The 12,345-nt window shown below is 38.3% G+C and overlaps 1 long non-coding RNA gene across 1 annotated transcript in view; it reads left to right on the forward strand.

Annotated features, from left to right (window-relative positions):
- The window catches only part of LOC106026926 (uncharacterized), a 49,333-nt gene that overhangs the window by 21,281 nt on the left and 15,707 nt on the right, over positions 1–12,345 (forward strand). Inside the window, exons 6-7 of the long non-coding RNA XR_001200528.2 lie at positions 11,489–11,584; positions 12,047–12,157. This is a non-coding gene — a long non-coding RNA (uncharacterized LOC106026926). The remainder of the gene's footprint in view (positions 1–11,488; positions 11,585–12,046; positions 12,158–12,345) is intronic.

The raw sequence follows: 12,345 nt of genomic DNA on the forward strand, positions 1-12,345 counted from the left end.
TTGGGCAAAAACCCTAATGTCTCTGGTCTCCAGTCCTCTCCATTGTGACATGAAAATAATATTTTATGAATGCAACATTGAGACATAGGGCTTAATCAAGAATTCCTGTGATATTTCTAGGTATGAGAGTCAAATCATCTCCTAAAAACTGGGCCCCTCTAATGATTGCCTGGGAGGGGATTCAAAATGCTCTGTTGGAAATAGTTTAAGAGCTTAAAACTGAAGAGTAAAGCAGGATTAATAGGTAAAGAATCCCCAACATGCTGGTTTGGTGAGGATCAAGTGAGACAATGAATGGGACTGGGCTTTGAAATACTAGAAGCACTAAATAAATATTAGCCAAATCACTGTAATTGATTCCTCTCTATAATTCCAGATCTTTGCCTTATTGCTAGCTGGTATCATGGCCAGACTTGGTATCCGGACCTGTCTGTCAAGCCTACTTTTTTCAGCTTCTGAGGGAACTGTTGTCCTGCTTTCTTGGGTTCTAGGGAAAAGCACCAAAGGTCACAATGCCTTCCCCCCAATTATGTGAGCCTGCCTTTTTTCCTTATGGTACTTTCCTTCCATAAAAAATAGTCCCAAAGAAAACTCTGTCTCTCTTGTGGCCTTTATCTTTTTTTTAAAATTATAAGACATGTTTGCACTATCTGAAATATAGTCTTTCAATTTTAAATACTATGGGCCTGATCCATGGTGCAGCAGAAATTTCTAGATTTTCTGGTTCCAGGTGCTACACATATCTTGTGTTTTTCTCCAGCACCCCCTTGCCCTGCACTTCTCTTTGTTGTTGTGTTCTGTAAAGTCTAGAGATGTTATACTGACATAGCAATCAGGCTAATGGAGGTCACTGATGACCTGAAAAGACATGTTGAGTATCAGGAAGGTTAATCTGGAATTCAAATATCACCAACTATAAGAAGAAAGGAAAACAGTGAAGCTCACAAGTCTGAATTCCTACCATTATTTCTTTTCAGAGCAAAGAAATAGGGTTTGATTTTGGGAAGTCAGACTCTGTCCATTTGATTGTTGGGCAAGTGAACCACTCAGGGAATAATAAAGACTTAGGCTTGAGTACATGTAAGCCATGAGCAAAAAGTATCTATTATCTTTGATTCCTATACAGTAAACCCTCAGAAAGCAAAACTTTACCTTGGAAAAAATTCCTGACCAGACAATTTGGAAGTTTTCAAGAATTCAAGAAAGCCAAGGCCTTCTGAGTTGTTTCTACATTGCAAAGTAGAGACACACCATTTTCTGGCACCAGGTTGAAACTGGTGACATAGTAAGATCACCCTCCTTGGGACTTCTAGCATCTTGTTCCAAAGTATGTCTCTGCTTTCATTTCTGTGTCTCCTTCACTTCCTTCAGAGGAGAGTTTCCAATTCCTGTTTTGTGCTTTTTGATAAAATTCAAGTCATTTAACTACTTTCTGTCTCATAGTTTATGTAATCAGATGTTATTAGTATTCTAGAACACATCAAAAAAGAAAATGTCAATGTCTATGGCTCTTGTTTTTGATGATCTTTTTAAAAAAAGATTCAAAATCTCCCTTTGTAGTTTGTGCAGAAGTGCTCACTTTTAATCATCTGTTTGGGACCTTAAATATTTAATAAAGTGTAGCTTTGGTTGTTTCCACAGAAATTCCAGTGATTGTTTTGAGAAGATTTCCAGTCTATGTTGTGTTGATCTACCATAAAAGTTGGACCACGCCATTAGGGCTGGAATGAGACAGGACATGGGAGTGTACAGGTGCCTGTATACAGAAACCAAAGTCATGTGTCTCTCTTATAGGCTCCAGAGACTACATAGAATATTCAGTAGCATGTTTCTTGCATAATTCTCTGAAATGGAGCAAAGGAGTGATGTGTGTTAGGGTCTCTGAGAACAGGACTTCAGACACACAGATGGGAAAGCTGGAGTTGGACAATAACAAATGACCACAAGATAAAAAAGGAAAGGATTAGTTGTTTCATTCACATTTTATGTTGAAAAGATTATTTAGATTTTGTCATAGTGTGGGTGTGGAGTGTCCCCCAAAACCCCATGCACTAACGGCTTTGGGGAGGTGGTTAAAGACTGCTCTAAGCATCATGGAGTTGCTTTACACAGGGGTAGATTAATCCATGATGAGTTCAAAGCTGAATGTGCTGTCAGGAGGAGGCGATCACTGAAGGGATGACCGCAAAGCAGGTCCTCTCTGGATCCTCCTTTCTCTGCTTCCTGGCCACCATGATGTGAGCAGCTTCCGCCTGGTAACTCTTCTACCTGACATTCTGCCTTGGAGGCAGCTTACTGGACTGAACTGTGAGCAGAAATAAGCCTCTCTTTAATCCGTGGGTGTTGGATATTGTGTCCCAGTGACAAGTAACACGACTAAGAGTGTCCTGTCTCTCTGTCTCTCTGTCTCTCTGTCTCTCTCTGTCTCTGTCTCTGTCTCTGTCTCTGTCTCTCTCTCTCTCTCTCTCTCTCTCTCTCTCTCTCTCTCTCTTCTCTCATAGGCAAATGTTTAACCCAAAGTTTACAGAACTTTTTTCTGAGAAATATCATTATGGACCTAAAATGGAATCACAATTTCATGGGCAAATACATTTGGGAAACACTGTTCCACAGTCATATTTTGGTACCACTGTGATTTTCAAGACTTTAATATGGTGACAGTTGCTATGAATTCTTCAGTGAGGGGACCCAGCTTGGATGTATTCTACTTTTGTGTGGGGTCATCTTAGGGTCAGTGAAACCACTTTGAGAATGTGGGCTCGCTTGTTGGAGAGCCATGTGTTACGAGTGACTCATTTAGGAAGATTACAGGATCCAGACAGCTAGCAGAAGAGCCATATTTTCCCACAGAAGTATTTGGCTAAATAAATATGAAAGCATTCTTCCTGCCTAACTCCAGAAGAGATTTAAATTTAAATAACTTCCAAAAGTTATCTAGAATGAATGCATCTTAAATAGCAGATACAGATGTGTGAGTTCATAACAGTGCCCTAGAAAAATCAAGCTTCTAGAGTAAAATTTAATACAACTGGCCTGAAAAATGTATCATTACCTCCTTAGGCAATTTAGGGACCACAGAAGACAGCTGAAGATGTTTCCAGAGCAGAAATTAGCACAATGTTTATAGCAGGATCTAGGAATTCTCTCTCTATGCAGAGGTCAGTCCCTTGTGTGACCACAGCTGCCATTTCTAGCTCTCAATGCTTGTGCTGTAGACTCAGGACTCAGACAGTGGGATGTCTCTAAATTCCTCTGAGAGTTTGTACAGAAACGCTTTTTCCCGGATGCTGGCTGCCAAGCTGTGCTTAAAACACACCTGCTGGAAAATTTCCAAGCATAGCTATAGGATAGATACCACAGGAACAGAACTGATGGACAAGAAGAAAGAATAAATAGACGTTCATTTTTAAAAGTTTATTATTTAAGAACCTTTCATGGAATCGTAACGATCTTTAAGAAATGTTCAAAATATCAAGCAAAGAGGCTCCTTAGAATGCTAGAGGAGGGCCATTGCATAGGTTTCTTCTTCCTGCAACTCTGAGGGTCAGACTTCGAGAATTCTAAATGCAGAAAGTGTGATCATAAGCCATGGGCATTAGGAGAGGCTGGGGAGTCCTCCCTCTCTTTGGCCCTTCCGCAGAAGCCTCAGAGAAAGGAAATATTTTCCACAAGAAACTTACTGGAGGAAAAGCCAGGAAAATCGCCTACCTTTTTACTCTCTCTGGTTTCTCGTTAGAGTTTTCTATTTTTCCCTTCTCAGAAAATAAAATATAATGAAAAAACAAGATGGGTTGTAGCAAAGCATGATCCAGGTATGTAATAGATTCCTACAACTTAAGAATTTTTGATTTTCTCAAAATAGGTCCTTCACTATTATGGGAAAAATTAAAGACATAAAAATTAGGCTTTATGAAGTTCTCAATTTGTGATCATTTTCAATAATTATATCTGAATAATGTCATTCTTAAAACTATTCAGGATTGCATGACTTTTTTCACAAGTTAGTGCTCTATAAATTGTAAATAGATTTTAATTTTAAATCAAAAGTAAGAATGCTTTGGCTACGGAGAGAACAAAGGAAAGAAAAAACATTCAAGTTTTTGCTATTAAAAATAATTATAGAACACTCTAGGACTAAAGATTAGAATTCTATTTAGTATCTTTGAAAATATGTTTGGATATTAAGATGACAATATTGATTTTACTTCTCACATTTTATTGATCACTGTAAATGAAAGGACTTGGAAGGCTTTTAACACATTAAGCTAAACAACACAATTATTTTAGATTTCTGCACATTTTACACTTAGCCAAGTGAATATATTTCACACAATGAGAACTATAGTCAACAAAGGGAATGATCAAATTGGAGGATAATTTGATTTTGAGTGGAAGCATGGTGTCAATAGAATGGACAGATTTTAGCAATTTTTATATTATTTGAAAACCCCCCAAAAGGATTGGCTAATTATGCAGGGGCTAGAAAAAGATAAAGTCTAGAGCTGAGTCTTTAAACTTAAGGATCATTTGGGGGATAAAGTATGAGTCCACAGACAGCAAAATTGTTAACAAAAATGTAAAACTCAGTGTGAATAATAATGCAATTTATTAGCAGAGCTCAAGAGAAAGAGATAGAAGACATCAAAGTAGTGGTAAGATGGTAAGCATCTTAGTGGTAAGATGGTAAGCAAAGTAGTGGTAAGTGGTAAGCATCAGAGCGGACTTCTCCAGCTCACTGTGCACAAAGGAGAGTGAGCCTGAGTTGTGGACATCAGCCTCATTCTGGGGCAAGTGACTAATAGTTTGGCATCAAGAATTTCTGTGGGTCAGGAGAGTGTTGTCAAGCTGAAAAGGAAAACTGATTTAAGGATGGACAGCCTTGCTTCCTACATGGATTCCAAATTTTGTAAGATTTGAGACACAGACTGGACAATTTCAGCTGTGTTTTGGAATAGTGAGAACCACATGTGAGACAGGGCTGGGAGTGGAGGTGGGGGTGGAACAGCCTGAGATCACTAAGATTACCTGGCAACCTCCTCTGGCATAGGACCAGTCTGAGTGTGTTTGCAGCTGAGAGAGAGGGCTATCTGATGAGACCCTAGGATTGCCATGGGCTGTTTTTCTCTCTCTCTGTCTCTCTCTCTCTCTCTGTCTACCACTCAGTGCTTTAGAAACTAAAATTTAAGTGTAGTTTAGTCATGAGTTGATATGTTACCTAGATCTCTAAGCTAGAGATGAGATCAGTTGATTTTGACCAGGTTCTCTGTTTTTAGTGATGTTTGCTTACCTCTATTTTACAGACAAGGTAATTAGAAAATGGAGCAGTGAAGCTAGAATCACATTTTCAGCTACTCAGTAAGGAATGGAGCAGGAGCAAGAGGGCTGTTCTGTGGGCTTTTGCCACAGAGTCTGCCCCGTTGCCCTTCCCTGGCAGAGAACTTCTTATTGACCAGGCTGAGAGACTTAGGTTGATAAAACGTGCGGAAGCCAGGCATGGTGGCAGAGGCTGCAATTCCAGCACTGGAGATGTTGATGCAGGAGGACTGTTAGAAGTTCAAGAACAGCCTGCAGGGGGCTGGGGATTTAGCTCAGTGGCATAAGCACCTTCCTGGCAAACACAAGGTCAAGAGTTTGATTCCTGGCAGTTGCACGCACACACACAAACACACACATACTCACACACACAAAGAAAACACCAGCCTGGACTAAAAAGTGAGTTGAAGACCAGTATGAACTACGTAGCGAGATCCTATCTCAAAAAGACCAAATAAATAAATAAATAAATAAATAAATAAATAAATAAATGTATGGATATCAGTGCCTGGGATTTCATTGCAATAATTCAAACTTGCAATTAAAATCACAGCTTGCTCAATTTCATATTCACCTCAGACAGCAATGTTTTTCCATATCAAAAGGATTTGGGGGCAATTTCCAATTTCAAACAACTTTTAAGCAATTTCATGAAAATTAAATTAGTGATGTATACATTCAAGGCATGAATATGATATACAAAATGTGTTTAAATCAAAGTATTTAGCTGGGCATGACAGCCCACACCTTTAATCCTAGCAATTGGGAGGCTAAGGAAGAGAAATGTCCCAAGTTTGAGGCTAATCTGGGCTGCTCAGTGAGCTCGTGGCCAGTCTAGACTATGCATCTAAGACCTTCACTCAAATATACAAAAGCCAACCAACCAGCCAACCTACCCACAAACCAAAAATATATTATGGTAAGAGACACGCTGTCTTTAATTCACCTCAAAATACACATTTCTGCTTCAAGTACACATTGCCCATTTTTTGCCACTTTTTAAAGTAGCTCTATATATCCTCTTTCATGAATGTCTTTGTAAGGCATACTCAAATATACAGTAAGTGCCACTCAAAGGCAGCTGGGTAAATCTATTTGTGTGCCCTCCCACCTTTCACATGAGATATGGAACCCTGAGACTTTGGGCTGGCCCCCAAAGTCAAAAGGACCACAAAACAATTTAATGCAATTCAGAACATCAGCCACAAGAAGACAATTAGACAGCTAGACGCACACAGACACAGAAGCGCGTGCGAGCGCACACACATGAGTCCTAATACTTCTAAGTGAATGCTGCATAACAAAGCTGAGAGCAACTAAAACTAGATTTTATTTAATAATTTGAATATTAAAATAATCTTTGACTTTCCCCAAGATTCTTTGCAGTTCTTCCTGTTACCACAAGCTCCATATCTTGCTTTAGTAGCACCTATTTAACTACTCACATTTTAGTTTTATGGAAGAATAATGAATTTTAAATATGCATAAAAATGACAGCCATGTGACCTTTCATCACTTCTTGGACCGTGCCTTCCTGACACCCACCTCCTCTGCACACATGTTTATATGCACACCCAGGTACACAAGGCATGTATCAACCTGCTTCCTAACTCATCAACAGGCATGTTAAGAAATTGTTTCCTTCCATGACCTTGTTACCTTTCGCTGTCTCTCACCGCTCCTCATATTTATAATCTTGGTTATTGTTTTGTGACATTTGGCACCAAGTAAACTGTGCACATTTCCATTTCCTTTCTAAATATGATTAAAATCGGAACCTCAAGGAAAGTGGTAAAAAGTGAATCATAAAAAATGACTAAGGAAAATTATTTTGAATTGTGAAATTTCACAAATAACATTCTTAATTTTTACCAATGTATAAATAAATAACTATCTGGCCTATGCATAAGGCAAGAAACACAGAGTTATCAGTAGGAAAAGAGCTCAGCAGAGGTCTGGTCACCAATCGTTTGACAGAAATGCAGGATTGAGGACCTAGTGTGTCACAATGAGTTAAGAGAGAAATCCTGAGTCCCCGTCCTGTTTACTTGCATCTTTTCCCCAGAGATGCCATTCCAGACAGATAGACACTGCTGCTTCTTAATGGAATAAAGAGTGGACCAGCAAGCCAAAGGCTCTTGGGAATCTGGACACAGATCCATTCGTAACTCAACTTTCTTAATTCTTGCTTCTTTTGAAAAAATTTGTAAGGATATGTGGCCCCAGGACACTCCTCTTGTGTCTTGTTTTGTCCTCTTGGCAAGAGAAAGAATAGAGAAAGTCTGGAAACCTGACCCAACTCAGTCAATAAAAAGGCTTTTGTCTGTGGACCTGACCACAAGTGATTGCTTAACAGCCCATTGAAAGATTTTTGTCAGAGACTATCGCCTATCTTTTAGAGAAATAAACAATGTGAAACCAACAAGGAGAAGGGGAGCTCAGTTCTCACTTCAAAATAGTGTTCACAACATGTAAAGGTGTTTATTTCTTCAGGACAGTGCCGTAAGTATCTCCTTAATTAAATCTACCATTTGCTTTGTCAAAAGTGAAGGGAAGTTCTTTAAAAATGTCTTTGATACCTTGTGAATGACTCTAGTTAATCTTTAAAAAACACCTTAATGCTGTGTTTTCAGCAGATGATTAATTATGCCATATCTTAACTTCAGGTGGTATTTTCATTTATTATGCTAAAATTCAAAAGAAATTAGGTATTTAAGTTTGGAGTCTTATCAACTATTCTCCCATGCTGTCTACAGTCATATACTATAATTTTTTAAGAAAATGCTTTCTATGTGTGCACTATATTTCATTTCAATAGTATTCTTCTCTGAGAAGTATTTGTGATGTCTGACCTTTTGATAACTAACTCTAATTCAAATTTAAAAACCAGTGGCATTGAACTATAGTCAACATTTAGTGATGTAATATTTAAACTCAAGGAAAATGCCAGACTCCAAAATTCTGACAGTGGAAATTTATCCTAATCAACTGCCCTTTGCAAGAAGTACAAAACACGTAGGGCTTTTTCAATGTAAGTATTCTGAAATGCAGACAGAAGTGCCCATCTGTGAATTTTAAAGATATTTTACTGTATTTAATTTTTAGCAAAGGTGTGGTTCCTCTGTGTCTCCTTCTTTAGATGTGAGATGAAAATGCACATCATCACAAAGGGCCTGGAATTCTAGGGACAACCTCATTCACATAGAAACACTTACAAATTGCTTTCTGTGTGGTGGTATGTGATTTATAACACCGATTCCAAATTTAAATTGACTAAAAATAATTCTGGTACGTTTCGTAAATGATTCACTATTCATCTTCAATTCCTTTTTAAATACTGTATTTCTTCAAGATTCCACTATTCTATCCATTCTGCTTGATAAAAGCAGGCCCATGCCTTCTGCACTGTAAAAGCAGCCTAAGTAAGTGATTCAGATGAAGGACTCGATTAACAGATGCTACAGTTCTGCTCTAACAAGTCAAGCATTTCCTGGAAGCCTTCCCACAGATTGTGGGACTATTTTTAGCAGTTCACCTCCCAGTAAATGTAGCTATTAGATATCCAGATATCCCTGCTCCTTTCAGATACAGTAAAATAGTACATAAAAGGCTGTAATTGAATGATTACAGCTAAGGGCTGTAATCAGGAGCCATCGGGCCCTGGTCTCTCTTCTGAATGCTCTGAGACTCACCCCCAGGAGGGCACTTTCCCTTTCTACTGACTGGCAAAATCTGTGTGCAGGAAGAGGCCCATTGGCCTTGCAGTCACACACACACACACACACACACACACACACACACACACACACACACACACAGTGATGCTAGTGGCATTTTCTGTTCACACACATAAGGCAGAGAGAAAGAAAATGCAAATTCTCATCTTTGCACACCTCTGTTTGCCAGGTCCTATGTACTCCTGTAACTATATCAACAGCCATATGAGTTAGGTGGGTATTGTTCTTACTTTACCAAAAATCCAGGTTTATTGCTATAGCCAGAATATTAGTATCCATATCCAAATTCACATGTTGAAACCTAATCTCTAAAATAAGGGTATTTGGAGTTGAAGTCTTTTGAAGCTGCTTAGGTCATGAGGTTGGAGCCCTTGTGAATGGGATGAGTGCCCTTGTAAAGGAGGCCTTGAGGTGATCCACTATCTCTTTCACCATGCTAGCAGATGGCTTCAAGGCACCATTTATGAACCAGAAAGCAGGCCCTCTCTGGAGTCTGACTCCACTGGCATTTTGATCTTGGACTTTCCAGCCTCCAGAAATATAAGAAATGCAGTTATTTTGCTCAGAAGTCATATAATATTTGATATTTTGTTATAGCAGCTTGAACAGACTAATACATTTCCCTAGCAGACAAGGCTAGTGCTTGTCACTGTCATATGGTTAGCTAGTGGCAAAGTCAGGTTTAATTCCAGCCTGACACTCTAGCCTTGGATGGAAAGCAGAAAAGAAGTTCATGTAGCTGAGTAGCTAAGTAATTTATCATCCAGCACTGAGCACAAGAAAGAAAGAAAGAAAGAAAGAAAGAAAGAAAGAAAGAAAGAAAAGGTGTCATTATAAAAATACTGGACCACCAAGCTTAACCTGAAGAAGTCTTGAGCATGTAAACCAGGACTCATCCACCTGACTAATTTTCTATTGTTCACACCAACAGAACAAGACATAAACAGTTCTACGCTGATCCTCACAGTTTACTATTCAAAAGCGGATGGATTACATCAAAACCTTCCATAGGTGCCTTAGTCAATAAGAACTGGAATTTTTAAACATGCTTTCAAGACTATGTTAAAGTATAAAACTTACATTTTATATTTTAATCTCAGAAGGATTCATCCTGTAAAAGGTGTTCTTTATAGCTCTGCTCTTAACTCTATAGAGGCAGCAAAATTGTATCTTTGAACTGCCAGCCACTTGCATTTTGTGTATATTGAGAGATATAAAATACTTATTTATTAACTTCCCATGATGTGACAGGCATTGTGTTAAGAACTATAAACCTGGTATCTTATTTAGCTTTCTCAAAACCTCTAAGGTAAGTAGATTCACTGTCCCAATTTACCAATAAGGAGACTTAGAGAATTTGGCTTAAGAACTAACAGCTAATGTGACTCGGTTGTGCTGAGACTGGATTTCACCTCCAGAATTTGCAATTACCATTGTGATACAGTTTCAGGCATACTGTGTTGATCTTAGAAGGAGCAAAGTCACAAAACAGCACACCAGTGTCTTTGACCTCACAAAGCTTTTGAATCACTGAAGAGAAATTTCTTTGCATTGCTGAACGCAAAGTATCTCTGTGTTTGTCAGAAGCCAGCGTGTGTATGCTTTTATAATTACTATGGCAAATGAATGACACAGATCACTCTAGGGTATGACAGGGCTTAACAGTGAGAGAATTGATCATGAAATTCTTGAACCCTGACAAATCCTCATGAATCTAGCCTTTGCTGTCCACATTCTTATGAGCATTCTGCTCCTGGAACTCTGATTATTATCACTCATCAGACATTGATTACAAGGCAGAATTATGTGACATGGTATTGAAAAAAGATCCACACTGTGGCATCCAGAAATAACACACCCTTCCAGGTCACACTCTGAAAGATTCACCTCCAGCCACTGTCCACCTCCAAATTCATATTGAGCCACTAAATTCATCCTGGAGAAGTCCACTAATGAGCATAGTACCACACGATCCAATCACCTTCCAAACACATGAGACTTTTGCAGACATTTTTGATCTAAATGATAACAATTCACAAGGACCATCATGTACCTCTTTATAGCTCCAACATCCAACAAAGAATCAGACCCATGTAGGCACTAAGAATTTTGTGCTTCACATTGACTGAAGTTATTAACCAAACCACAGAGTACGTAGACCAAGGAAAGTCATTAGACCTGGAAGACTGTGTGAGTTTTGATTTGGCACTTAGAGTTGAGAAAGAGGACTTTGAGAACAATGAAAGAGAAATCTCACTGGTAGGGGAAAACATTCGAATGACCTCAGACTGGACATTCAAGGAGAAAACAAAGAAACTAGGTAATTTTGATTGAAAGTTGTTATGGGAAGACAAAATCATAGAATCCTCATTGTTGAGCTGGGAAGATGGGAGTTGGTCTTCAGTTCATATTATTCTATTCTATTTTATATTCTACAGAGCAAAGAGCTTACCTGGAGGCTGAATGGTCCTTCTCACATCATGAATTGCTTCAAGAATTTTATTTTCTACTTGGACAGAGGACAATCCAGCCATGTAAGAAACAAAACTTTGTAACAGCTGTTAACCAGTTTTTATCTTACTTAAGAAGAAACTGGAAGGGATTCTGAGAACAAGAGAGTTTGGTAAAATTAAACTCAGTAGAGACAATTGAGCTAAAGATGGAGGGAATATTTTCTCATAGAAGAATCATGGTCCAGAAGGATTAAAGGAAAAGTGGAACATACTAGGGGAAGTAACAAATATTGTTCCAAAGTTATTCATGAGTATCTGTCTATTATGGTTTTTGTCTACTTCCACAATGTGGAAAATTTTATATTGTAGATTCAGAATCAGAAAGCAATAACAAACAAGAATCTTTTAATGGGTATTTATTTCAACAAGCAAAGTTTCATCTGCTTTTTTCATAATCCACAAGTTATAAGATGAAAAATCTAAGTTTCCAAAACTTCACAGACTGATGAAGTTAAAGGCTACATTCTCTTTGAATCCTTACAGCATTTAGAATAAGTATCATGTGATCTCCAGGACTAGGATCGTTCCATGGCCCCCTCTACAGCCAGCCAACAATAGTGTTTCTTTGCAACATCATTTGAGGTGCAAAGCAAGGTAAGAGTTTAATTGCTGGAAATCTGATTGCAGTTCTCACAGACTTTTACAGCTTCTTGACAAGGAATATTATTTATTATCTCTTCTTGTGATTAAACCATTTAAGATTCAATGCTTTCTTGAATATTTTGCATGATTTTATATATATGAGTTAATGTTTTACTATAATTAATGACTCATCCACATGG

Source organism: Cavia porcellus, unplaced genomic scaffold (genome assembly GCF_034190915.1).
Source record: "Cavia porcellus strain 051 isolate PalLab524CR breed Dunkin Hartley unplaced genomic scaffold, mCavPor4.1 scaffold_7, whole genome shotgun sequence".
NCBI lineage: Eukaryota > Metazoa > Chordata > Mammalia > Rodentia > Caviidae > Cavia > Cavia porcellus.